At 43.3% G+C, this 27,504-nt stretch overlaps 2 long non-coding RNA genes across 2 annotated transcripts; one reads left to right on the top strand and one right to left on the bottom strand.

The window, feature by feature from the left end:
• Positions 1 to 6,269: 6,269 nt before the first annotated feature.
• On the top strand, positions 6,270 to 14,051 carry LOC111264466 (uncharacterized). Its single transcript, XR_002682881.2, has 4 exons — positions 6,270 to 6,478; positions 9,004 to 9,594; positions 11,948 to 12,968; positions 13,288 to 14,051. It is a non-coding gene; the product is annotated as an uncharacterized LOC111264466 (long non-coding RNA).
• Positions 14,052 to 15,621: 1,570 nt separating this feature from the next.
• On the bottom strand, positions 15,622 to 20,052 carry LOC111264465 (uncharacterized). Its single transcript, XR_002682880.2, has 3 exons — positions 19,827 to 20,052; positions 19,419 to 19,616; positions 15,622 to 16,753 (listed from the first exon to the last, which is right to left on the bottom strand). It is a non-coding gene; the product is annotated as an uncharacterized LOC111264465 (long non-coding RNA).
• Positions 20,053 to 27,504: the final 7,452 nt, after the last annotated feature.

Raw genomic sequence — 27,504 nt, 5'->3', positions numbered from 1 at the left:
CAAAAGTCGAAAATCAAAGTAATGTTCTCGTTTCTACACAACAGTGTCAATATAGGTTCGTCGTAATGTATTAGTGTCTGCAGGTCCTGCGTAAATATATTTCACTCGCAGGCAGAATTGAGGAAACAATCAACAAATGGTGCGTTGTTTCCTCGACTAAGGTCTCATTGCACTGCGCAGTATTAAACTGAAGAGTGAGGCCGACCGCAAAACCTTCGATCGAGGCGCCTATCTACGTATGTATAATAGTTATCAGCATCACACAGCTCTGCTCTCGTCCCACTGACACTCTGGTCAGCGTTCCCCTTCAGTTCTCAATAGCGACTGCGACCCAAATGAAATAGAGCCAGGGTTACAATACGAAATCGAGCGTATTTGCGAAATGCGCATGTGGACATTTTTGTATGTTGCGAAGGCCTTAACTGCCCCCATTTCGTTCCCCAGTCTTGAAAGCTGTAAACCACACTTTGGCTTTATAGAGAGAGATGGCGACGACCATTACCACTACCGCCTTAGTGTTGGGGGGTGCAGCCTTTCTGTCGAAGTACAGTGAAACGGAAAAATTGGCTCAAAACACAGCGAAGCGTAGGCTACAAATAGGCCAATGTACCACCAATGTAACTATGATATTGCCGAGTCTGACCGACATGATCTGCGAGCAACAGAAAGTTGCGCCTCAGACATCAAATCAAGCGCTTGACTTTCGTCGTGATGATATGATGGGTCTGAGAAAGAATCAACATTTAACCGCAACTGACATTGGCAGGTAGCAGTAAGGCTCAAATGGTCGACATCCTTATACTTCACTAGACGATTTGCTTATAATAGCATTACTACCATTAGTGTCGGGCGATGCTTCAACAGGACCAGGGTTTATATCGCCAATCTGGGACTTTCGCGTTCTGATTTATCAGCGTCATGTTTCCAGCACTGGGAGCTAATGCAATTATGCAAAGTAGTGCGCTTCTCAAGTCGTTAGAGCCACTACAACCCGTTCTCTAATAATTTGCTCATTAAGTTGAGCGGAAAAAGTGTAGATATCGTTAGTTTTATCAGCATTATGTCTGTCACTGTAATCTAAGGGATAATGGCATCGTTTCTGGGCTTTCCTCTAGTAAAAATAGAGAAACTTGGATGCAATATGTTGTCATCCTACAGTTTAGGAGCAGGTCCAACTAATCTTAGCGTTCTTCGATTTTTTAATACAAACATTGCTTAGAAAAACCCATACCCCAGTGGAGGAACAACAGTGCAATTAATCAAGCCATGTTCGGTATATACAATGCTGGACTATTTCCAGATCTACTGCTTCACTAACTTTTTATGGAACTGATGACCATCGAAACGGTGTTCATTTTTCTTCGGGGCACATCATCTACTTCACGTATACAAAGAAACAAGACTATTTACTTTAACTTGAAAACCTGCTCTACTATTGTAGTCATATGGATGCGACAAGGTTTCACTCGTCCAGTATGAGCACCAACATGTACCGATGCAGTTCGTCAGGGTAATCGAAGTACCTTGAGGTTAGCCTTCGAGTGACCCTTACATTACGACGTTATTGTCATGGAAATGTTCGTATAAATACTTGATTTATCGATTTAAAAATTATGCATTACAATGTCAGGTAGCGATACTTATGCAGACACAGGCCATTATATGAAAGTGTAAGAAACAGGCAAATAATCTAAGAAGACTAAGATCTTATGAAAATCTATCGCTTTGCTGCTAATTTAAGTATCATGTATTGCGAGCAAACCATCCGATCAACTGCCTGTTCATGTTATCACATTTTTCAATGGCGTACACGTCGTCTGCTTAGTCACTTGATTCGTATCAATTTAGAAGTGGGCGCCTTCAACTACTGATGGCTACAACTCTGCTACTGTTACCGACTTCACACGCACACTCCCAGCTCCAGCGAACAATGAGAGAAAGACTGATCGATTTCATATCTGGCAAAATTAGCCCCAATAGTCCCCACGGTCGAGAATGGGCCAGATCGACTTTCCCGGAGTCACTCGTAAAGACCCATCAACTCGCAAAGAAGCTGTTCCAAGAGCCCGACATAACCCTTGCGAACTTCCTTTGCAGGTGCGCGTCTCTGGGTCGCTGCGCATTGGCAGCTGGGTGGCGTTTCGTCGGATGTTCATCACCCCCCCCCCTCCCCTGTCGTCACCCCTCGCCCTTTGTTGCCCCGCACAGCAGTTCCCCGCATCGAATTGCCCCCTCACAGCCGTCACTAGCCAATGCTAACTCTTCGTGCTCTGAAATTTCATGTGCCCTTCGTCTCTGAAAAGGCCAGGCTATAGTAATGGCCATCTGACCTTTTCTGCGACGTAACTTACAATTTTTATTTTCAGTCATATGAGACGTAAACAGGCTACAAAGAAACCGTGATCTCTAATGTACGCCGGCGTCGCGGCAAATACCCAAATGGCGAGTCCTGCGCGTGGCTCTGCATCGATTTTATGAATCGCGTGTCCAGCTTGAGGAAGTGAGAATGCTATCGTTTTCTCTGAACTTCATTAGAGCTGAATTCGTCGAAAACCCCCCGCGTCGAGTATTTGACTTCGCTCCAGGCGACGTAAATCGCTAACAATGTATCGTGTGCTTCTTCTATCGGCATGTAAGGGTGCTACTTATACTATGAGCATCAGTAGTAAACCAAGTGCTCGTGGTATTAATTACATAATACAGCAGAGCGAACTGCTACTCTATAGAAACTTCGCATTTTTAAATGCGAGGATGTAACAGTTCTCTTAAAAAATCGGTATCAACATGCAGTTTTCATAGATGCTTTTCCAAGTATGGCTACTGCCTTCAGGTTAATAACAATAGATCAAGCTTGTGCATATGATGACAACAAAAACTACAATGCCAAACATTGCCATCTTAATCCAAAATACAGTCGGTTGCGTTGTTTCTTTTGGTTAATAACGTGTACAAACGTATAGGTTTCGCGTACTTCAGTCTGCACGTACGTTAATGAAAATCTGTTCCAGCAACAATATATGCCGTCGTTTTTCATTATTGTAAATTGTTCTGGTTCTGGTGTCGGTTCGTTGCTACCTAAATGATGTAAACCTTAACCGTGGTCGACAGTTTGAAAAAGTCCCCTGGCGTAGAGACTGTTCGACTCCTACTCACCGCTGATTATATACGTACTGGTGTTTTCTAACTATACTAAGTATTTCCACTTGTACGTCTAGCCATCAGGTGGCATCCCGATACAATTCTCAGCTTCTATATAATTGGTCGTACAGTATTTAATGCCAAAGTTATTCTTCATTAGAATAAGGTGTCGACCTTTCGCAGCCACTGTACTTGATAACGTACGGTCTCACCACCATCGCGGTTGGTTTCATTTCCTTTCACTCGTCATTTCAGCGGGTGTCTCTAAGTGGGGGGAGGGAGGCGGGGGGGGAGTCTTGAGGTATGCGTGCGAGGGAGGCCGGGGGAATAGACGAGGGTCTGAAGGCAGTGACGACTACAGAATGCTCTTCTGCATACCACATTTCTACACCGAAGTGAGGACCGGCGCTTTCCGCTTCACGGAAAGCAATTCCGCAAGAGACTGCTGGACGCCTTCGTTGTGGGTTGCATACAAAGCCGCCGGTATATGTTACTGCCGCGGCCGCAGAAGTAGGTACACACCCGTCGAGCACCATACCGCCCGCTCAGTTCACTCACTCACTCACTCACGAACGAACGACACGAATTCGAGCTTTTTGACGGCATCTGCTGCTGCTGCTGGAAGATCGAATCACTTGCGTCGCTCGATAGATACCACAAACAGTTTGATCTAAACAATCATTGCCGAAATGTCGTTTAGTCACTTACAAGTTCTCGTAGAAGTTCTAGCCTCTACTATTGCCGGTGAAGAGCGGTGCGTACATGTCAGATTGAAGCATCGCTTGGATGCTTTTGTAGCTGTCGCCTGACGGGGACAAATGTCAGAGGCGCTGGGATCAAGTTCTAATATGTGGTAGCTTGGTGTGGCCGAAGTCATATTTGATGGACAATATTCAGCCATCTATATAAGTATATATATACGTAATTATTAAGAAAAAGAAGGGGGCAAGCCAGTGTGGACGTCAATGACGAGCGAGTTTTCGAATTGGAGAGGGCAAAAACTCCTTCGTTGCACGGTCTCCAAGGCGGGGAAGTTCTATGTAGTCAGGTACGTATAATGCAGCGAGCCCCTCGCTAAGAAAGTAGAAGGTAGAGATATCGAAACGTGGGACCAAATGAGCTCTTGTGGAAAAGATTCTCCACAGATTCGCCGAAGCCCGTTGAGTTCGAGTAGCGACAAGAACAAAATGGACAACATACTAGAAGGAGAATTGTCCATCTATTGAAAACCAACGAGCGCTTCATCTCTGTTGCCATAGTAGTGACTTTATGAGATGTTTACTATACTCTAACTTTCGCTGATGTATGATTACAAAGGGAGCGACCTCTCTTCAGATGCAGTTTCAAGCTACAACAAAATGGACCCAACCTGCCTGCAAACGATGCACCCATTTGGGTGCCGTTATTTTTTTTACTGTAAAGCATCTCTTGATGGGATTTTTCTTTTTCTCCATGATGACCTTTTCGAAATCGTGCACGCGACGTATTCAACAAACCACTCATCTATGAGGTTTCTCTCTCTATTGCACACTTCGTTTTGCACAAAGAAACGCCTCGTTGTTGAACCCTGTTATTACAACACACATAAAAGTACAATCAACAAATGGTCAAGAGTGCAAATCTGTATTGTACTCGTATTGATGACGACACAATTGCTTGCCGAGCCTCAACAACGCAACAGGAGTTATGCCGACCTCGGTCAACAGTGCACGCAGGTCGGTAATAGACAGCGATAGCTGTACTGTGTGTGATAGGTAACAAATAGGCCAGCGTAGAACGGATAGTACTTTCGGCCCGCTATGGAGCCCGGCAGAGATGGGGGGCCGGGGGGCGGGTTAGATTCTCTGAATGGCTGCCTGCGTGTATTAGCAGAAGATGTTTAGGTGGGATACAAGGTCAAGTTAGCATTTTCATTCGATGTTATTGTTGTCGTGTTAACAGAAATTAAAGACCATTGTCTCTGTTACGTCGAAGATTGTGAGTCGGCCTTCTGTTTGCCAATGTCGTCAAGGGCATCCGCTGACCCGGTACGATAAAGCAGCGCAGATTCAGCAATAATAAAGATAGCAATCTTGTTTCCCTCCGTCATTGTTTCCCTCCGTCATTGTTTCCTTCCGTCATTGTTTCCCTTTTAGCGTATTCCTAATCATTCTCTTAAGGTCTCAATTATGATTCTAACAAGTGATAATATATGCAGGCCAAAGGGTAAGCATTCGTCGGCGTTAGGCCAGAATGGCACCCTTCCGTGGAGTTCCTATGTCTAATATAGACTGTAGCCCAAAGCGTACAGACAGTTGATTGTTTGTATCTAAGTGATACGCTTTTTCTAGGTCGTTACAAAATAACTGTCACAGCGATTTTAGATTCGATTACGATTCGAAACAAACAAACAAACAAACAAACAGGAATTTTTTGACGAAGCTTTCGCCCGCTTTCAGCTACGTATACGAGTGCATCGGCAGATTTCAAAGGACGCACCTATAGATCGGTCGTATTTAAAGTCCAAGAGTGTACGTTATATAAGAGATACCTTTCAATACGTGCATTTACTTGGAGTCGCGTTGCAGTGAGCGCCGCGCAGCGATGTTGAAGAAAATGTATTTACTACGTCTGGGTCGACGGCCGTCTCCTATATCTTGTAAGCTGACTAGCTCGGTTGGAAACTAAAACTGCACACAATCAGCTACGGGCAGGCCAGCAGGAGCTACGGAAGCTTTCTTGTTGCACCGCCCGGGCGTTACAATTGCACAAATCGAGCCCACATCAGTATGAAGTAGGAACTTCATCCCAGCCAGATCTCGGATGGTTTATTGGGCAGCACAGCAGCGCCCACATTTACAAAGCAACCCGAACCAGCAGAGATAAATCGAAAGATAATGTTGATAACATATTTGTTATATTCCTATTTTGTCGACCACTCCCCTATGTGCCTGCATGAAAAGATCTACACATCTGTACGTAGCCTATCGTTTGTTCTCTGTTTCAATAGCTTCTTTCTCTCGGTGGATGTTTAGCGTATGTATATAAGTCTAAAGTCGATTGAGAGTCAAAGTCATGAACTTTTTAAGATCGTTCTCGTAAGATATCGCGCAACCGCTGTTGCATAGACATTCGCTGCTACGATTATTCCTGTTACAGTTATTGCAGCTATTGGACGCTAGCAACGTTGTTGCCGATACGGGATACAAAATATCGTTTGAGATCACTGGATGGGTGCTTTTTCTTATTGTAAGACTGTGTCCTGTGAATTTGTGCCGATGGATATTGATTCACCTCGCTCCCTTTTTACAGTCGACGAAGAATACATTATACAGACATTAAAGTCTATGTCTCTATTGAGGTATGTTACATCTTCGTGCAGACATGGCTACTGCTGTCATTATGTGGCTTCTGTTCGTGTAACAATATTCAAATTAGACAAACGAATTCGCCGTTAAGCCTATGTAAAAATATGAGTTTTTCCTCCTAATGTAGTATGCCGGAACGAGCCGGCGTGCGCGACCTCGATAGGTGGTGCGTGCATAGACTGCTGTTAAGCAATTTCGACAATGTCAATAAAATAGCAGTCATAATAGGTAACAAATGTCGATTATAAAGTAATGCGTCTGCTTGCTTAAAGCCGTCCACCATTTTACTTGAGGCGTATTGCATAGGACTTTCGATATCTCGCTCCGAGTGCGGTCCCAAGGTTTCTAGCGGGAGCCCTCGTTCCCCACTGACTCAATTAACTGGATGTCTACGAATTTCATCTTTTGCCAGGTGAATGAATCACCGTATGAGTAGTCGGCGCAGTGTGACTATTACTTAATTTCCAAGAAATCATAAAGCTTTATGTCATCCAGTCGTATGGAATGCACACTGGCTGTAATCTCTGAACTGGCATTGTATATGTCTTCTACAGAACCTTGTCATCTTCAGATCTAACGTTGAGCACAAGCATGATCGATACGTAGAAACAGCCTAGTCCTAAGTACAGAGCTACTAGGAGAACTGGTTTAAAAAGCCTCTTTTCGTTCGTCTCACCAGGCCTCAAATCTCTGAGCTCTGCAGGCAGAGAGCCGTCTTAACCGGTTTAGCCGTAACGTCTACCTCAGTGATCTGATTGCAGCTACGGTGTCTCGGACGCGGTGTCGTTCAAACTAGCTCAAGCTATACGCCATAGTGGTAAAAGCGGCAGTATTTTCTTGCAGTAGGACAAAGTAAACCACCGCGTTGGTTACAATATCCAGTAGAAAAAATTGTGGGCGTATTTCATTTGTCGTGCCCAAACCCGATATGGGTAATATCCAGCCAGTACTAGCACTGGTTACTGATATAACTCATATGACGGCCAAAACAGTTACCCTATACACGTTACGCACAGGTTACTGTTTCGTTGGAAGTAGCAGTTTTTTTCTAGCTGGTAATTAACACGTTTCTATAAATATGGAGGTCAAATAATAAATATGTGATCTATTAAACCCTCATAAATACGCTACTGTTCTCAACATTACGCCATCGCTATTGGTATTCCTACCACTACAAATAGTGTTTATTATTTTTTTTTATAAGCAAATTTAAGTTTCCATTACAAAATCGTTGCAGAAAATAAGCTACTCTTGTTAAAATCAACTGGAGTGTTCTCAGTTTAACTAGACATTAATCGTCTGCTTAATGTCGTTAAATTATGTCAGGTCTCAGCTTAAAGTCGATTTTTTTTGTTTTTTTCTTACGTTTGCCAGGTCGTAGCAACCTCTTTGCAATAATTTTCTCGCTTCCTCAACTTCTAAACAACTTTGCGAATGTTGTTTACAGCGCCTCTGTACATCATCGTTATCGACAAGTACAGCAGTAACTATGTTGCGCCTGTATCCTTTGTGCATAAGTAGTGAAACTTCATCGAGATCTAATGAGCTCGACACGGCGACCTTCATTCACGCTTTAACTAGGTGCTAATTTCTATCCACAACCCGCCTACGTACCAGGTGGATATATCTATTTATATAGACCGTGTCGAAGGCGAAAGAAGGAGAGTGACTCTGTGCCTTGGGAAGTCTATATTCAAACGTTCGTATAGAGTTCTCAGGAAGTACAAACTGTTCTCAAGAAACACAGGAACAAGGTTCGAGTGGTATTGCCGGTGCCATGACTAATACTATCGCTGTTATGTACTTCGACTGCTTCTGGCCGCGGGTGTAGCAGACCTAACCTGGTCATAGGGCGTGACCGACATTCGCCGACCGGCAGGTTGCTTGAAACGTATAAAACACAACCACTGATGGCGTTCATCGAAGCTTTCCCCAGTAGAACGCTGGAGACTTGTATATAAAACCAGTTCCGATGGCACAGCGATACGGGTACTAACTAGCTGATGCTAAGCGAAGGTTTCTTGCTCCTTCTAACCATTCCAATGTGGGCGCCTTTCCACTCAAGGTTCGCCTCAAGCCAGAAAGTGTATCTGCAAGTTAGGAATCGATGCACATTTAGAGCGAAACAATTCCTATAATATTGGTTTAGTTTTAGAGGTACGAGTAGCTATTTTCAACTCGCTTTTGAAGTAAACGCGTTGAGTTAAGTTGTCCATCATCGTCAATTGACTGTACCTTAAATTTCAAACATCAAGGTTTTAAATAGTATCATTTCAGAGGGTATGCAAACTCGCAGTGATTGGTTACCATTTTCTTACCTCTATTACAACAAAAACAAAATCATGATTGTCACATTACGGAAAAAAGCCGCGAACTTGTGCCAGTGAATAATTAATGCAGGTCATAGATGCCCCCATAGTATACCCGCTCCCGCTGCATGACATACAGACCACACGTGGAACATAAAACAAAATAGGATCCGAATATAAATTTTCAATTTTTTTTTTTTTTTTTTTAGGTAAATGTTGGAATTTCTTGAGTAACGAATCGAAGCAGACTCGAGTCAACCCGTATCGTGGTGACAGCGATGAAATTGGTAGGATCCACAAGTTTTGCGGAACTATCGATTCAAATAGAACTTCCCATCGCGTACGCACGAGGAAGGGACCACGGAAAAAAACGAACGATAAGGCGCCGTTGTGCGGTGATTTCTTTCGATAGCTCCCCCACACGTCTCGAAATAGGACAATGCAGTTATTGAATGATAATCCGCTTAAGCCAATGAATCATATAGCCTTATCGGTTATAGTGCCGATCAACGACTTTACGCTTATAGTTATATACCGATATACATATAGATCGATTATAGTTTTGGCAGAAATTTCGACAACAGCGAAAAAAATCTACAGAACGCATTATTATGGTTTCTACTGCTTAAACATCTCAAAGGTACCGTTGGAGATAATCTTAAGTTACTCGAAGGTAGCTATGTTGTACAGTCGATTTTGTACCGTAACGAGAACTGTTTGTTGTCTTCTCTTGGGAAAGATGTAGGCGTTAAGCTTGGTAACGTAGCTTGAAGAACTTGCGACATGACAGCCCATAATAAGTGAGTAGATTTTAAAATAACTTATTTTTTCACAAATAACCAGTACCGCAGTAACATATAAGGTGGCTTTAAACTAAAATAATAATCTGACATATTTAGATCGCTCAGATTGGTTTTAGTTCGTCAACTTTTAGGTTGGACAAGCAGTAAAATCCTATTCAAGCAGACGTAGACGAGGAGCGAACACCCCGTGAAAATTAAGTTGCATCCTCTTGTTTTAAAAAACTGAGAGAAAAATAGTAGGTTTACAGATGGAGGCTAATCACGTAGGCAATTGACATGTAAGAAATATTTTGAGATAAACTTCATTAGGATGTATGTATCATCATTCCATAGTCATAATGTCGAAGCACTGCCTGTTCACAATCGTATAGATGATCATAAATTATGTGTAGGTGGTTTAAGTTTCCATGCTGTTACTTCCGATAGCACTGACTTAATGGGTTTATATGCCCTTTCGGGTCTCGAAAACCCACCTTTACTATATTATTATGAATATATTTTTTAACAGCAAGGCCGATCCCGAAACTGTCCGAGGAAGCATTTTATTATATAGATGACAGATTATGATATTTTTGTCAAATTGGATTAGGTAAGTAAGTATTAGGTCCCGTTGACTTCCTTGTTTTGTTGTCCCCCTCAAGGCAAAGTAGCTTGCCGTAAGGTTCTTTGAACCTTCCCCTTACCAAAACTACTAGACAGCTTTCATAAAGGGTATTTCTTCAATAGCTAGTTGTCTCGTTTTGGTAATACTGTTATATAGCACATTAGGATTGAAAATCCCAACTACTAATGAAAGTATAACTTGGATAAGATCGAATAATTATAATTTGTGATGATCTACGGCAACGCATATATATTCAGCGTCGTACGTCTATAGTTATGAATAATAAAAGCAATATATATTAACTACTACCGGCAAATATTTCTTGCATCTAAGCAGTTAGTGTGCTTGGCTCTAAACCTTCTGCGGTCTTTCACGCCGACGTTCTTTAATAGACTTGAATACTCGAACCGATATAGCAATAGCAATTCGAAATTAAAACAACAGTGACAACTGCAAATAGTCATAAAAAGAAAAGACTGTCACATTCTTGTACGTCCGGAAGTGGAAAGTCTTTTCCTCAATGAAAAAACGACGCAGCGTTTCAGTAAGGCGTATCTGCTGTTCAGCATGAGACCAGAGGGCTGATCGAGACGAGCCTTTTCCTAGACCTTGTGATGGTATCAGTTTCCGGTAAACAGAAGAGCAAATTCAGATATTGCGGCGGCACTCAGGCGACGAATCGCACTACCACAGTGGTGACATCAGCTAATGCCCCTGGGTGTCATTGCGCCCGTTATGGTGTGAATGTGTTCTCGTGAAGGATGCTGCCGGATGGCCCTTTACACACCCATCGGAACGAATGGACAATGGGGTTAAAGCTACCTGTCGACGAGCATCGACAAATTGTGGAATGGACGTACGCTACCTCCAACAGCATCAGGATGACTGTGATGATGATGGTGACGAGCACGAGCGAAAATTCCGAACGTACTTGAACTAGAAATGTGTAGCAAAGTCCAAGGCTTCTGAGTTGTCTGCTTGGAATTGCGTAATAACAACCGTCCGCAGCTCAGAAGATTCAGTCTTACTAAGGCTGACGAAAACCAATCATCGTCTTTCACAAGGTGTTTCATTATGGAGATGTATATGCGCATACTATGACTATCGTTGAGAGAATGGCCAGACATTATGAGTAAGGTAGAAAACGTGAGAACGCTGTGACTACTAGCCTTGCTTAATTTAGACGTATGATCAGAGCTGATTTTGATGAGTTTCTAGTTTTTCCTTTTCATACAAAAAGAACCTCTAGGGAATTTTGAGCATAATCAATAGCTGTAAGTGAGGTAGTACGGTGTTTAGATTCTCAATACTTCTTGCCATACATTCTCTTAATACTCAACTCACATACCCAACTAATTTTTTTTTACAGTTCATTTAAAATTTTAAAATGAAAAAAAAATTCATTTAAAAAAATAAAAAATTATAAAAAAAAATTTAAAAAAAATTAATACAGAAGGCGTCATGTCGAAATTCTGAGCCGCACTAACATTGCTCTTGTTTTGCCTGTGTTATGCCATAGCCACTATACAACAAAAGGGAAGTTCGAAATTTTCAGTCTAACCTAAACGAGTTGAGCTCAGTGGCCATGTTGAAAGCACTTGACTATTGTCAAGTAACAACATTTGAAGGTATAACGAAAACGACATGAGTAATGTAGCTGTCTGAAATATGTTCCAACATTTTTAGTGTAGTACTATCTAAGTAGAAATAAATCATTCAATAGCTTTTCCCTGTTTCGATGTGCAGGCATACCACAATTACAGGCTGACCATGGACTTGCTCTTTACAAACGTGTGGGTATACGGTACGGTTGGGCGGACGAAGTCGACGCAGCGCTTAACTAGCTTGATCGGCCATCGTCGATTAAGTCTGCTAGCAGTCGCAGGTGGAGCTACAACGACGACAAGAAGAAAGTGTACATTGGACAATTCTGCAATAAATAACCATTGAGTTGCTTTTACTATCTGCCTGCAACCGGCCCACTCTTTCGTAGTTGACCCCCGCTACCACAACTGTTTAGTTATCGGGATTTATGTGCGAGTCGAGTTTCTTTCTCTGCTTTTTTCCCCTTCACTATAGTAGTTTTAATATGCAGAAGAAGTGTATGCGTTCGTTAGAGACGGCAGCGGACGAAGGCAAGTCTACGGAATAGCTGACGACCGAATTAACCCCTCTGTGACGGACACTAGAAGATACAAACAACGCTACGGGTTAGTCGCTCGGAGTAGCCTAAAGGACAATGTCCCTACAGGAGTTCGCTTTGACTGCCACTATTGCGATTATTATCGGCCTGAATGGCCGGCGTTCTGTCTTTTCTGCACAGTTTCTCCTTCTGTCCCGCTCCTGCTCGCTATCGCAACAGCAAACTTCCTATATTCGACATCACTGGGGCTCTCACGAGTCACTAGTAAAGCAGCGGCGTCACCGTTCAGCGGTTCGCATACCGATCGTCATTGGCACACTACCGAAAACGGAAACCCTTCACCCCCCTGTGGATCTACCTGCAACGCCACGAAAACGTATCGTTCACATCGACACCAAGAGGAACAGGAGTGACGGAGAGAGACGGAAAGGGAGGCAAAGGACAAGGATCCATAGAACAAAAAAAAATGTCCGCAATGCTAAATAGAGCAAATTATAGCAATCTCAAGATGGCCGATAGTAGACAGTAAAAGCAACAAACCAAAATGCTCAATGAAAATTGCTCACTCAACAGCGTGAAACGGATTAATGAACTAGGCGTCATAGGCATCAACGCACTACGAATGTATGTATGCAACGAGCCTATGATACTGTAGATATGGATTTTCAAAATACGTTTTGCCTACATCGCGGTTCCTATTGGCTGAGTGTTTTAATTAATCGTTATCCGTGTTTCCGTATTGTCTTGATCCTAATTTTCGTAAATATCACAAGTGATGCTCAAATAGTATAGTCATAAGTAAGTAAAAGATAGCCGTTGATATCTCGAGGAGTTAATATGAGAGGAATATTTTACTCCGTTCCGACGATAACGGTAAATCGTTAAAGCACAAATGTCGTAACATTCGCGTTTGTCACAAGAAAAAGTTTTGATTTTTTTTTAGGTGGCAATGTCTGGCTTCATAAGTAGTGACGTACTTGTTTAAATAGCAATGAACCCGAATGACCTGCATCGCGCCCCCGATATCCGACACGATCTTTGTAGTCTATCCATCCTGTCACATATACGGCTTGCAAAATTCCGCTGCAAGATCCGCTTCGACACTCAGAACGAAAGCATTGCAGCAACCTTCCAGATCTTACATATAATCGGGATAGTCCAGTTTAAAAAAAAGCTAGACTGGACGGACGCATCAGCTTACTCCTTCTGTTTCGATGCGCAGAACTTCAGCAGCGCGCTATATTCTCTCTTGGTTCCTTTCTGTCCCTTGAGGCTCACCCCGTGAATCCACTACTGCCATTCCGACGATGACGACAACGACAGCCACGACTACAACTAACGAAAATGCGCGCGTTTCAAAGCCGAGCAGAGCTCAGGTGTTTCAAGGCGCCAGGTCGTCTGTGTTTGCAGAGTTCAGACCGCAGGGCTTCAAGCAGCGAAGATGTCGAGTTTGGCGGTCGTCAAAGCTGTCAATTTAGAGAGTGCACGAGTAGGCCTGTCCTTACGAGGCGTTAGTGTGAAGCTAGGACCAGAGGCTAAGGCGGGACAACGGAAGAACGCTGCTGAATGCTCTATTTAGTGCTCTTTTCCACACCTCAAGCGACCACTGATACAATGAGTGATCAATAAAGAGATACGAAGTTGGTAAAGGCAGGTACCTAGATGTAATGAACTAGTGTCTTTTCATATCCTTCACGTAACATGAAATGAGCTCCTACGATGACGGCAGCCGAAGCGGCTGCAGTTGATAGGCAATAATAAATGTGTGCTAATTACTATATAATGTATATAAACTGAATATTACGAACAGCATAAATTCGAATTGAACATACACCTAGTTGGTCGTGTGGTTAGGCTAATAGCAGTCGGTCGGACGTAATCCTGTTGCTCCTGTAGCTGACATTTATCTATGACACTTTTCTATGTTTTAAAAAACTATATTGACGTTTAGCCTATTTGGTCTGAGTTACGCACGCGGCACGTTAGTTGCACGCTCTGAACCGTCAAAGTACATTTATTGTTTTTCCGCAACATTATTGCTGCGTGACAATTACGGATGTGTTTTTCGTTGTGTAACTTTAAGCCGAGGTGACCGTCGTCAGCTTTGGTAGCCCGCCGGTCAACTACCACTAACATTAATGAGAAAAAACATTTTCCGTTTAATTTGTGTGTCAGTACAGACTGTAATCGTGGGAAGCACTTGCTGCCAGTTCCCAGGCGCTGGCAGCAAACAACAAATATTTGCATTGAGGGTTAGAGTCCGAATGACAAAGGTGTTGGTATTCTGTATCTGTGAGTATAACAACAATTCGCAAATCCCTTAACCGGCTTGCGCGTGTTGCATAGCTGTGCTTATGGCGGAAAGGTGAAAAGGGCAGGTTTTTTTTCGCTACTTTGTGTTGTATCACGATATACGTTAACTTGGACGATGTCTACCCTTATGTTAGCACCCTATCGGTATATACCGTTCGATTTTCATCGGCGCAAATCCTGCGTAGTCGCGTTAGGCCACCGAAGCAACCGTTATAAGGGGAGAGCACGGGACAGGGGAACGGATCGCGGCTAATATATCACTAGGGTTGCAAACTTTGTTGATCTGACTGAGTGTCGGTCATGGAAAGGACATCAATGAACGACTGCCACCGCCTCTACCGTCATCGGTCCCGACTACAAGCCTATGCCCACTCGTAACTAACTTGCTATCCTTTCCTATCCCAGGACCCTGTGCAGCATCAACTTCCTTCGAGAAGGTCAATATTTGTTGAGTGACGGACGCTCGGTGTCGGTGTCCTCTTTAGATAATCATGGCTCGTCCACGTTGGTTATATCGTTTTCGTTTGCTTATGCTGTTTACTATGAGCTGACTCTAATGGTGCCGCTGCCTCTATGTTCCGTTCAAGTTCTTTTTAGTGTCTTCGATCCTGTCGATGACCCAAGAAGCTCAATGGGTGGGGAAGAACAGATTTCGGGTCGCACGCGCGTACGCATATCTACAAATTATCATTCGCGACAATTTGTTACGCAAACTTGTACATTCGTGCCATACGAGCCGCACTTCATTCAAGGCGGCACTGTGGCAGAAAGTTCGCTGAGTCAACTTAGTATTAAGCGAGAATATTTGACAATTGACGTTAACATTTTTGATTGGATGGCGTATCTGGCCAGCTGCTTAGATGGGAAGTTTATCACTGGTCAGCTCTATCGAAGCAGTTGCTAAGGGCAACTTACCACTATGGGTTCGAAAGCCAATGAACATACCACGATTATTATTCCTTCATTGACAGACATTTTATTAACATTTAATTGACAATTAGTATTAGTTGAACCTACAACCCTTACTCTACGACCACTTGTAGAATTGGTCATTGATAAAAACACATGAGCCCATTGGTCGATGGACGCCAACATGTTCAGCAACGGCTTTCTTAGCAAAGCCGTTTCGGCAGTCCCATCTTGGAGACTGCAGGCGTCCAATACGTCACTTAGTTTATAATTAATTACATTGTGTTCGATTATCGTAACTTCATCAATTAGTAACCACAGACACCGAAAGCTTTGAATCATCATTCAGTCACTTGTTGCCATTGTGGTTCCAGGTGCCGTCGTCAGCTGAAAGTCCCTGTATGAGCAATGCATTCAAACTAAAAGCTTCAGAGGAATTCCGAGAGCCTACTTCAAGAAAAACTTTTACCATTCAATTTGTTTGATGCCGCAATTCCGGTTGAGTATATTGAGGAGACTCTTTTCTGTTTGACAACTGTGAATCCAAAGGCAATACCTAAAAATGGTATTTCCGAAAAGATTTTTTTGCGTGGAAAGTGGATGAATCATCGCGACGCTGAATCAAGAGAATAAATCCAAATGCCATGAACCAGTTTTACGATAACAAACAATTAAAAACGCATTTATATAGTAGTAGTAACAACAATGAAAACAGCTCAAGCAAAAAAAATCCGCCATTTTGTTTTCTGCCTATTTTTAGTTCGAACTTCGAAGTTACTAGTGTAGCAGCGTGACACTGCCAAGAACAGTATCTGTAAATTTTTTTTTATCGCAATGAAAGAGCCTCCATTTGATTTGAGGTCGTCGATATTTTGTCTTGATTTTTTCTTTTTCCAAAGGGCCTTTTTCATCTCTCTCGAATCGTCTGAAGGGGCCAACTCGATATAGACTCATCAACTGGTCGATGGAACAATCAACAGACAAAATCGTAGGAATAAATCCCTCGTAGACGATGAAGAGTCGTGGGTCATGTTCGGCTGTCGCAGCTGATATGAGAGCCATCACCATCGAGGTCGTTAACGTTTCCACTTGTAGTTTAGCGCGACGAAATTCCAACGTATTAAATTGATGTAATTAAGCCTGGATGGGCAGTTCCAAGTTATCTGGACGACGTCATACCTTCGAAACTTCGAACAAACGCCAACGTTATAATAAAATATGGTCATCTTCGTAGCACAATATCTTTACACCATCTTCTGTTAGAAACAATGAAAATTTGTATATGCATGACCTAATCGTACGCTATTGAGATAAATTGATGACATTATGCGCTCGGTAGGTACGTATGCAAATGGATGATTTTTTTGTTATTTTCAAATCACTAATCTTCATGCCCGTGACTTAGCTACGGTCCTTGTCTCCAAGTGCTGGACAGCTTAAGTGGAGCGGTTGTTGGCAAAAGTTCGCGACGTATATAAATAGTTGATGCATTAGGTTATACAGTGACAATTTACTTAAACCTGAAGTGGCTTACAGATGATATTAGCGCATTGTCCATCATTGCATATGATACTGTGACTGCTCGACACCATAGCTACGGGTGATGTCTGCACTGGATGGGATCTGCCCACTTTTGCGAGATGTATTTCTCTCCGACAGCTTCAAAAGCTGCCCATATCGCCACCGATGACGATACCGTCGACAGAGAATACAATCGTCGTCGCCGTTGCCGTCGCCGCCGCCGCCGCCGCACCTTGCCGTCGTCATATGTTCCTACGAGACCCTGCGGCCTACTCCAACAACAACTTCGCCATACGGCATCAGTCTGATAAGGACACAGGCGTTCGACCAGAAGATGACTCCGTCGTAAAGCTATAACTCATTTCAATGGCCTCTTCACAAAGGCAGACGAAGAATTTTGCTGACCTAATTGTTTTTGTCGCTGCACAATGTATTCAGACAAAAACTAGATCGACTAGCTGCCCCGCCATTCGATGCAAGACATTACAATGGGCCAATAGCCCTGACGGATCGCAAGCACTAAAAAAAGGATAATACAATGAAACGGTGTTGATGCAAAAAATGTGCCCATTTTTGTTTTTCGAAGAGCATAATACAAAACAGTAACCAAATATTGATAATGGACGCCACTCTCCGCGTCAAGTGAGTCAAGGTGAAGTGATTTCCAAACGTGTTATAGGACATTTATCCTTTTATTTATAGGTAGTGAATAATAATAATGATGGTGCTAATCTATTTTTGCATTTCGGGTGGAAGAGCGATCTGAAGTAGGAAAATATAATTGCATTGCAGGGAACTAGATGGCGTTCTGATACTAAGAAGGATTCTCTTTGGAAGATTGTTAGGGGGTGCCCTTCGAACTCGAAAAGTTCACGACCCTTAGGTCGACAGGCTAATACGAGAAAGGGAAGAATAGGTCGAGAGGAGAAACGAAAACGCCATTGACGAACTCTGCTGTACGGGAACAGCAACAACTAATTTAGTACGGGTAGTTCCCATGAATTGGGTGCCCACCATGTCGAGGGTATCTGCAGACATCGCCAGTAAAAAAAACAACAGTTACTGTTTCGATCGAGTGCGCCAAAAGAAGGGCACAATCGTCGCGCGGATTTCTTCTGCTGCTACTGCTGTTATTCCAGTGGATGTCCACTATGGCCCGATCCGCACCCGTTGTCATACAGCTTTCACGAACCCCATCCATATAACCCAAAAAAATCCATATAACCCCTGTGTCACTCCTAACGCTGCTACATTTTTTACGTATTGGAACGCTCTAGCGACCCAGTTTAATTTTTGGTGGCAGAAAACCGTCTCCACTATGTACATGTGTCAGTCCCCATTCGAAAACGAGCTAAAAGACTATCTACTATCAGCTCCGTCGTGTAGGTCACACTCCCATGGCTCGCTTTTTCAACAGGCCGTTTATTTAACGCCGCTATTCGAAAGGGGGGGACTAGCAATCATTGCTGTGGGGAGGGATGAGGTTGGCTTAACAGATTTTTCGCTTCGACAACCAGCTTATTATTTCGCTATTATAGCTTTGCTAACTCAGTTCCGTATGTCAGCCAATGGCTGGAGCAGGTATAATACTTAATTAATTTAATAATTAAAATAGGGTTATTTGTCTTTATGTAGCTGGTATGAGTGGCATTTATTAGTTTCACCGGTGTTCTTGAAACAAATCCAGGTGGACCGCGTAATACATTCGTTCTAAATAATTATTGTTTCCTAACTTTTACCGTTCTCTCTTCAAACAGAATTATCAAGTGACATATTCTATTTTTTGTTAAAGTTTCAATTGCATAACGACAGTGCACTATTATATCAAATGTTCCACACGCCCAATTGAGTGTCTGGCCTAATCCGAGATCGGATATCCGATAATTTGATTACCAGTCTCTCATTGCGCTCTAATATGGGGCTAACGTGCTTACATAGGAGAATGAGATGACTAAAGTAAGTCTGTAATTTGCAAAAAATAAACGAAGACGAAATTACGTCAAGGGAGCTTTTGTCCGCGCCGACAAAGTTTTCTGGCTTCTTTCAGAAGGTTTTGCTTTCAGGCAACTTATTGGCGAGATAATGGACTGAAAATTATTAGTTTGTCAACACTTACGACTGAGCCAAAACGCATGGGAGCAAAATGTTTATACACAAAAACGTGTACGCACAAAACTTTTCACAAACGTCAATTTCACACGCCACGGGTTGCCCGGATGCATACAAGCAAATAGATTTGCTCGCTGTAACTCAAGATCAACGACTGGCTCAAATTCGATATCTATATATAAAAAGTTAAATTTTTACAACTCTTCAATAGTTATTACTCACTCAGAGATATTGATTTGCGATCGTAATTTTGGTTGGTCGGTCGGTCGGTCTGGCAATTGCAGCTGACTTGGTGGGCTTCAATCATGTGACTTTTTGGCGAAATCCAGCGGCGTCCTGCCGTCTCGTGCGGCGCCATTTCCTGTGAAGAACCGACTATAACGATAGGCAGTTCTTCGAAAGACGTACGCCCACTCGCACCTGAAAAGCGCAAATCGAACTCTATATTCCTTGCTGAACTCCGACGGCGACCCGCGCATTCAAAATGCTCCTTCAATATTATACATATTATCCAATGTACAAGCGCATCGTTAGATATTTGAAGAAGAATACATAAAGTGAACATGGCTAAATTTCGTAACACAGTATAACGTCAAATGGTCCGATTTTCGTCACTTCGAACAAACTCACTTTACCCCATTTGGCGAGTGAAACAAGCCGGAAACTTGCGACGCTTTGCCCTCACGCGGCTCAGAAGCGGTGTTCTATCGGCAAAGCAGTAATATGTTGTTATTTCTCACGGTTAGGACGCCGTGGATATGTCTGATGGGCGTGAAAATGCAACAGGATCGTTGGCCGTTTCACATGGTGCGAAATGCACCTGCAGGCACTGGGAGACCCGATCTCTTCCGCTTAACCTATCTGTTGGAAGAAGAAAGAGAAGTACGGGAATTCAGACCTAGGCGTTCAGAAACTTGTCATTGGTTGTACGTTTTCGTTTTGACCAACAAACAAAACCTAATTGAACTACTTCGATGTTGGTATCTGCGAGTCTTTCTCAACCGTAGTTTTCTATTATTCTAGAAAGTTTATATGCGCAAAAAAATGATCGAGTCGTATGCTACCAATAGCTACTACTCGACGGTCCGCCTATGCAATTGTGAACGTCTAGGTTACTTCACGATGATGATGATCGTCATGATGTAAGGCCACCTTCGTTCGATGCGAGGTACAACGATTTGATATGCATGTAAAATTTGCTCAGGCAAACGTGTACACGCCCAAGGAACTCATGGGAAACAAACAACTAGAGAGAACTTCGATTGCCAATTCTATGATATGACAACGTTAATGTGGCAACAATATCGCTGCGGTGTCGTCACCCGTAACACAACGATAGTGTCGACGAATTCCTATGACGAAATTGGGTCGCGCAACGCGTGGGGTAAAATCGGCAAGCGCTTTACCCCTTGCAACTTTTCGAAGTCTGCCACTCAGCCCGTGTTTGTGGGGGACTAGTCGCCCCAGTGAACGATTAAGTTGCCCCGGGCGCTTCTGGATGAAGTAATCGCTATTCAAGCCTCTGCAAGTGACACATTAAGCGAACAAGCACGATGTACGAAATATAGCCAGAACGGGGCAGGGGGAAGAGAGAGTATAATGGCGACTTGAACAGCGGCGGCCGCTGAGTCGCTTTTGTTGTGGTGGGAAATATGAAATGCTTCACTCCCTCACACTCTATGTGTGTTGTTGTTATCGCTAACCGTGAAATAGGCAGTCGCCTGTGTTGTCTGACCGTTTCGTAAACAACAACAGCCGTCAGCGGCACCATATCGTCATTTAGCGTCAAGCACTCCTAATGGCAGCTGCCACTGGCTGAAGATAATTGCTCGCATGAACATTGACTACCTAAATACACGCATGTGTATCTATTGTCACACAGCAGCGTTGATACTTCGCAGAAGTGTGTAATGAAGCATTTGAATAAGAAATATTTGGCAATATCGTGTGGGAATCGCGTTTTCCGGAATTGCGTCATCCCAGACGCACGAGGGAACGATATTGTTATATAGAATATAATACGATGGACACCATTACACAAATCTCACAACCGCTATAATAACAAATTAGCATTGAGAATAAACCTTACCTTCATACAGTCCACTCCATATACACGTATACAGATGTGTTAGGTTGAAGACAACCTGCGTTGCAATTCGAGCAGTCGTCATGATCCAAGTTCTCACAGCAAATTCGCCTAACTTATAACATGATCGACTCTGCAGATTGTTTACTATTTATTAGTGAAACACTATGTGAAGTCATTCTGTGCTTTATTTAGGAGATAGATCGTGGTCACAGAATTGTTAAAGCAAACCGTTATCAGATAGATTAACTTCTAACAGGGCAGAATTAGGAGCTTTTCGGATTTGTTATCTTTCTTTGAAAATCCTGCTCAGTTCATCATCCTAGGGGGGTAAGGTTCCTACCGTTTTGTATTTGTTTATTCACGTTTCAATCTTTCGTCGTGAACAGGCGTCAAATTCACTTCAAAACTAATATTTTAGTCGTATTTTTTTTTTTTTTCTATTCTCCGGAAGTACAACAGCGCAGGTCGTCGGAGGAAAGAAAATGTAGAGTGGAAATAAAAAAATAAAAAACAGATTCTCTGTCGTCTTCGTTTTCTGCCCGAAAACGGGTTTTTTGACTGGCCAAAGTCTTGCCTGGTCAGTAGTAGCAAATTAGTTGTTCGCTTATCGGCGCGCTGTCACCTGCGTCGAAGACGGTCTCAACGGTCAAAGACGAATTCTCAAGCGGAAAAAAAGCTTCTCAGGAGAAAGATACTCGGGCAAATTCAAGACCTCCTCTGTCCCCAGCATTGTTGGCGAGTCTGTGAGGCCGCGACATCAGCAAGGAAGAGAATGCCATGAACTACAACGACCTTTGACAGATACGCTCAGTAAGGCGGAGGCCTAACGTATCCTAGTGCACCTTACATTCCACAGCCTTCTTAGACATATTTGAATTTTCGTCCAACGGGTATTGCAAAAGCATTATAAGCGGCGTAGTAGTGAACGAAAGACTGATACTTGTCGTCGTCTGCACGGCTGGGGCTGAACTCTGACCTTTTGGTCGGACGACTTAGAGGTCGCCAGTCATCAGAAACGCCCCCCATCTTATCTCGCTGAGCCTGGATGTCGGTGAGGTTACGATATGCGAAAAGGGCCAGAGACCATTTGCATGAATTGCAAGCTAGGTATCTTGCCGTGGAGCAGGTATCTGTGCGAAACGCAAACATTTTGCTATATTTGCATCATTTAAAAAATTTGCAGTGGTGAGCGGCATATGTTCTAGAAAGATAATGCTGAAATAGCGTGTTTCAGGACAACCATTTAGCAAAGGGCATACGAAATTTTGTGGAACCCCATGAAGCTAATCAATGTACTCAGGCTGTGACATTAGAAAGAAACATTAATGTATCTATAATTGGGAGCACAAACGAATATTTATTCTCGTGTACTTACGTAAAGGAAACTGATAGACAGTACTATATATGCCCGACGAGAATAACTCTTGTTAGACGTATGATTATCAATGTTAAATAGATGCTTCGAATTTTGTGCGTCGTACTGCATTGCTAGACGGTAGGCTACAAGCACAAAACGAAATGGGACTTCGTCCAGCTTCAAACCCAGATCGCCATCTGTCTTTAAAAGCAAGCACGTTTCCACAGCACTATCAAGAAACCCTAGTTATCACCCTCAAGAATCGATATTCTCGAAAAGACCTTTTTTTAAGTCCTTATGTGACACAATAATAGCTAATCAGAATTTAGAATTTGTTGTCACATACGGATAAAGCATCGCTTTCTCATCGTTTCTGTTGCTAAACTGCCGTATAGAAATTACGTGTGGAAAAAGCTCATTGTTCACTGCTAACGTTATGCAATCGGTCATCGTCACAGACAATAAGTTGTTATCTATTTCAATTCGATACTAAACCACTCTATGATAGGCTATTCATTCTTAAGGTCATTGGCAGAACTATAGTGCCTATGGCATTCTTAGGTAGCTTGTGGCTTTGTGAAATCCACTACCTGCATTAGCCTAAAAATAACTGGGACATTTACTGCACTGTTTACAACAAGGATTTTTACAATAGCCGTTAGACGATAGGCCCAATTTGCTTGCCCGTTTATAGGAATTTTATATCATATAAGTTAGTTTTTTACTAATGCGAGTACGACACTTCAACTACGAGCCCCGTACCACAACAGCTACGGAATGTTGGGCATTTTGTGGCCGATTGTCGTGTCCAGAAGTTGCCTATTTTCCTGAAGATGAAAACGATAGATATTTGAACGACTGTTTTTTTTTGCATATTCTTTGTGTTCGCATTATCAACGCGACAGGCCTTTAAGTTGATGTTCATGGAAGCGTTAGGTAGCAGCACTATATATATATATATATATATATAATATATATAGTGCTGCTACCTATAACACTACACCTTTCTAAGAGACTAATTTTCGCCGTTAGATATCAACGTTAGACCAGGGGTGGTTGCTTCAAATATAGCAGGTTGTTTTTTTCACAAAAATGTCAAAATTTATAAATCTCACATTAACTGGTAATACACCTTCAAGCCCCTGTCCCGTGATAAGAAAACCATCACCGACGTGCCCGCCGGTAGCGTGACAAATGGAACAATGACGCCACGTTCCTGCTAAGTTACATGCAACTGTGGATACGACGATTACAACGATTTTTCGAAAATAAGTTAGCTATAATGATATGAACTACCAAACAAAAACAAATAAGATTATCGGTAGCATATATCACTCAACCGGAAACCAACACAACAAATGAGCGTCGACATTTCAATACGTTTGATCTTTTCGTCGATCCTTCTTTTTATTCACGACCAATTAATATAGAATTCTACCGGAAAATGTTTTGTGTTTTCTGTAATTTTCTATACACGCCGAACTACAAACGATCTGGACGAAATGGACAAACTGGGGTTGGTGTAATTTTTGTCGTAGATCAGAGCATTTTCATCGACCCGGAATACATCTGTCAGCGTCCGCTGTGTTATCGGTTCGCCCACGCTGTGCGCGAAATACCAGACAAAACTGATCTACATAGACGCACAGGTTGAATAGCTGAGGTACCGAGCGGCGGAGGCGTCTGGTAGGGCCCAGTTTCTCTCAACCGTATGCGCTGGTCACTCGCCATCGCCGTCACCGCCAAAGTCGAACTCGACGAACTAATTCCGTATACATCGTCAACGACATGACTTCGATTCTTCGCCAACGTGCAGTGTCCAATTTCATGGCTTTGAGCTGACCTTCTGCTGCCCCCGTCGCTAACTTCCCCCTCAGTTCCTCAATTCACAAGAAATCTAGTGGGAGAGTGAAAAAGAAAAAAGAGCTCACGAGGTAGAGAGCAAAGCTGAGGATCTTGAGGTCTCTGGTCGAAAAAGTATGATCGGACTGAACCGAACCGATCGCAGCCCGCAACGTCCGACAGAGGCCCCTCCCGACAACAATGCAACATACTACTACGATGCGCATAGTCGTAGGCAGCCCAGCAACTGGTCCGTGACTGGCCTGGTCTGGGCAGTTGCGGCCGCGGCGAGCCGGCGTTGTCGTCTCTCGCATCGATGACTACAACGACGAGAGGGTAGATGCAAGGTAGACAGAGATGGACGGGCCAGTAAAGCAGAGTGCGCTGCCTCGCAGGCAGGCGGGTGGGTAGGCTTTGCCTGCGAATGTGGCGAACTGCGCCTGAAAACGAAGATGCCTGGTAGACGTCGGTGGATGTCAGCCTTGCAGACAAAGCAACTCAATCTATCCGAAAGCTGTCCGAGGAGCCCTAGCAAAGGCACGCGGGCCGCCGCCACCGCCGCCGCCGCCGCCGCCGTCGTCGTCGTAGTCGCCTCGCAGATCTGGTTAAAGTTGAGACTGCTACCGCTGCTCGAAATCTTCGTTTCTCCTCGTCTTGGTAGGCTTCGATAAGTCTCCTTGTGTGCTTGCTTGCGGTCGCTCTTTGGCTCTGTGCGCTAACTCCTTGCAGCAGAAAAGCCCAATAGACAGGACAGTCTGAGTCCGTGCCATTGTTGAATTGCGAACCAGCGAGCAACACCAGAGTTGCTCTGAAAGAAAAAGAAGATGAACGAATGGACGAGTGAGTGAGCGAGCGATAGACTAGATGGTAGTCAACGCGTACTGCCTGGCATAAAGACCGAGACTCCCACGACCTCAGAGCAGCAAAAGCAGTCCTACCATAGGCTATACGGTAAGACATGAAGTAATATAGCACCGAGACAAGTACCGACCGCTCCACAGTTCGCTGGACCTCAACAAGATGCGAATTTAGGGTGACGTTCGTGCAGACGCACACACGCAGAGAGACAGTGAGAGAGAGAGGGGAGGGGAGAAGGCACCGAGAGACGAAAAGAGAGACACAGCCTCCGAGAGAGCAGGCCGCTACGCGTACCTTTAGCCCACCTTTGTCCGTCTCCTGCGTGCGCTCTTTCTTCTTTGTATTCTGATAGTCCAAGCTGAACTGGTCCGTGTTTTGCTGTACTAGAGTTTTGTTGACTATCTAGCCAACGCTGCTGGAATATCCCGTCGTCCATCGTGCGTAGCTGATGATTGTATACATGTCAACGCTTACAGTGCCGATGGCTGCCCGCAACTATTGCGAAAAACTACACTGGGTAGTTGATGCTGATGCAGGAATTGCCATCTAGGCTAGGTTATAAGCACCATCTATTCGAATATAGTGTATAACGTTTGTCCCTGTGTCACAATAAGAAGCATGACTGATAGAGAACAAATGCACTAGAAACAACGAGCAGATTTGGACGCGGGGCCTAAATAGATGTTTAATGAAAAGATGACGTCCAGTAGGTGCAAGGTCGTTGGGCTGGCTGCATTGAATGCCTGTATTACTGAGCACATATGCCAGTTTCACGCAACTTACCAAATTACTCCTGTTGAACAAACTGTGCGAATTAGAGAACTTATCGTTGACCATCGATTGTAGTTTTGGAAACGTTATACGTGTATTGACGAGTTTGTTAGCTAACGCATTTCTATAGATGAGAAATAAAGCTGAATTTCCTTATATGACATTTCGCTTAGTATGATTTAGATTTGGTTATGAAAGATAACACAAACTTCTAAAATGAACTTGAACTTCACGTCTGATTAAGAACAACCTTTGGATGAAATTCATTGAATTCTCAATCTATAAAGTGCGTGTTTTTCAATCTATAATCACTTTACAGGATGTGTATAGTTAACTAATTTTATACTTGAGAAAGTTTTGCTATAGGGCCATAGTAGACCGTGTGTCATATAGTCTACTCTGCTTAGGCTACTCAGTCAATAAATTAGCTGAGATCATTGATTGAAGACCGTTAGATATGTAGGATTTTATTTATAGCGCGCTGCCCGTTCAACATTTGGCAGTGCTTGCCTTTGGGGCAGCTCTGCAAAGTTTACCTTTTACCGCATTTAAAGACCCGCCGTGTAATCTATTGAGTTAGCATAATATTAGTATACGGCAAGCAATAAAAAATGCTCTCAACTACCCAGTTCGTATCGAACTATGTGTTCAATAATATCGTAGTATATATAATATAGTATACAATATAGTACATTTCCAACAGTTTCAGCAATTAGGAAAGGAAGCTTTACCCGATCCGCATTAGCCATTGACTCGGAACGTGGTAATCGACTATTTGTCTGCAGACAACTCCGGCGCCCAAGTTGGTCACGTGACTTATCACAACAACAACAACAATTAAGCGACAATGATCCTGTACAAGTGCTGAACTGCAATAACTGCCCCTCTCTTATATACCCCTCTCTACTCAATATCACCGATGCCTTATTTGCCTATTGAACAAAAAGTGCAAGAATAGCTTCTTAAGTCCCGTTAGTTTGCCATCGAACGACAAAGGTACAATGAACAGAACAACAAAAAAGTTTTTCCTTACAACGAGATCTCAACAACATAGCCGGCCTACCAAACAGACCGGGACCACTGTTGCTTTTTATTCGACGAGTTCGTCTCAAGCAAGCTTTGAGCGCATGGTTCAGGTACAATACGAGCAGGTTGGTTCAACAGGGAGGTTGCACCGAATCTCGAGAACTCGGTTCTCGGTCAGGAGCGATGATGCTCTAGTGGCCTGGTTAGCACAACTAGGACCTCGAACTCTATCCGCCGCGAAGGGAGGAGCCAGTGACGTCACGGGTTCGAGGTCCGAAGCCCCACCTTGGCGCGACAACTTCGCAAGGGAAAGGGAATTCGGTCCTGGTTCTCTGGGTTATAAAAGGAAATTGCTGACTTTAAAG

The sequence above is a fragment of the Varroa jacobsoni genome, unplaced genomic scaffold (assembly GCF_002532875.2).
Source record: "Varroa jacobsoni isolate VJ856 unplaced genomic scaffold, vjacob_1.0 scaffold_859, whole genome shotgun sequence".
NCBI classification, from domain to species: Eukaryota; Metazoa; Arthropoda; class Arachnida; order Mesostigmata; family Varroidae; genus Varroa; species Varroa jacobsoni.
Note: the sequence above shows the minus strand (reverse complement) of the source record. Positions and strands in the feature narration are given on the sequence as shown.